Source organism: Dryas octopetala, chromosome 4 (genome assembly GCF_963921425.1).
Source record: "Dryas octopetala chromosome 4, drDryOcto1.1, whole genome shotgun sequence".
NCBI lineage: Eukaryota > Viridiplantae > Streptophyta > Magnoliopsida > Rosales > Rosaceae > Dryas > Dryas octopetala.
This window is the reverse complement of record NC_141369.1, coordinates 25,108,744-25,110,362: the sequence shown is the minus strand read 5'-3', so window position 1 is coordinate 25,110,362 and position 1,619 is coordinate 25,108,744. Positions and strand designations below refer to the sequence as shown.

Sequence of the window (1,619 nt, the reverse complement as noted above, 5' to 3'; positions counted from 1 at the left end):
CCAATCACCAGTTGTCTGAAAGATGATAAGTGACGAATCTCCATATACATCAATCTCCTTGATTCTCAAGTCGAGGGCGCGAAGCGCCTGTGATACACGCAGAATATTCCGCGATATTGTTTGTGCAAAAGAACCTCAACTTGACAGCTATGGGAATATGGGCTGGGCTCCTTTTGGCGAGCTTTAAGATAGCATGTAGAAAGGGGCTGCTTCCAACTCCATTTCCGTTCTGATTTACTGCACCGTCAAAGAACATTTGCCAATCATGAGGAGTTTCGTCTTCTTCTTCGCCTACCGAAAATAGAATAGCTTCGTCCGGCAAATTCGTCCCCTTACTAAAAAAATAAAGCTCATAGTCAGGCACGGGATGGGATGATCCGCAGGTGGTCTGCTATTGCCTGCCCCTTGCCTTTCTCATTTAGGGCTTCTGGGTGACGTACACAATATCGAACTCTGAGAGTAACATCTGCCACCTTGCTGTACGGCCCGTGAGGGCTGGCTTTTCAAAGAGATACTTCAGCGGGTCCATCCGCATGGTCGTATAGTTCAACATGTAGTGGCGTAGGCGTTGCGAGGCCCATGTAAGAGCACAGCAGGTCTTTTCTAGAACCGTATACCTTGTCTCATAATCAGTGAACTTCTTGCTGAGATATAGTATATGGCTCTTTCCTTCCTACCCGTTTCATCGTGCTGACCAAGGACACAACTCATGGATGCTTCCATTACTGACAGATACATCAGGAGAGGTCGACCAGGCGTTGGCGGTACCAGGATGGGAGGATTGAGTAGATATTTCTTAACTTTGTCAAACGCCTTTTGGCAATCCTCGTTCCTTGTGTCTATCTTTTTGCTGAGGTCCGCAGCCCCGCCCTATAGAATGAATAAGGAGAGGCCTATTGATGACCGAGCCACTCTTATACTACTCCTTACCTCACCTCACTTAAAGGGCGAAGTCGCTGAAGCGAGTCTAAAGGCCAAAGAGTGATCTTTGAACGCTACTACGCATCCTTACTAATAGTATAGTGTAAGGTAGGTTTGGGTATAGCAGGACTTGAACCTGCGACCATTAGGTTAAAAGCCCAATGCTCTACCAACTGAGCTATACACCCAAAAAAGATATAGTAGTAAATAAGGATTGGTGCGGAAAAAAAAAAGAGGGCGGCCCCTCTTCTTCTCATCATATTAAAGGGGCGCGGCTCTGTATGAGGCTCGTACTGCAGGCAGAGCAAGCGAAGAAAACGTAAGGGCGCGCGTTAGCTAGGCCGTTTTCTTGCAGGAGTGCTAGCGCGCCCCTTATTGAAAACTCAAGGAAAGCCTTGATCGATATGAGAAACATGCGCTCAAGCACCCAACCGGCTCGAAAGCCGGCCTTACTCAACAAGCACCTTTATTAGTAAGGTTGTTTGTTTCCACTCATTGAAGATTCTATCTACAAAAGAAGGTCAACGAGGGATACTAAAGTTGCTCTCACTGACACCATCTACGAGAAGGTGAGGTCGTCTTTCTTTCCAGCCGCCATACGGTTCGCCTTAAAGCCTTAAAGACGGAGAGGGGGAGGAGCAGTTATCTATGTAATTACGGTCTTTGTTGGCCGTTGTTCCGGTCGAGCACTCTCTTTT

At 47.2% G+C, this 1,619-nt stretch overlaps 1 non-coding gene across 1 annotated transcript; it reads right to left on the bottom strand.

Annotated features, from left to right (window-relative positions):
• Positions 1-1,036: 1,036 nt before the first annotated feature.
• On the bottom strand, positions 1,037-1,109 carry TRNAK-UUU (transfer RNA lysine (anticodon UUU)). Its single transcript has one exon. It is a non-coding gene; the product is annotated as a tRNA-Lys (tRNA).
• Between the last annotated feature and the right edge of the window lie 510 nt (positions 1,110-1,619).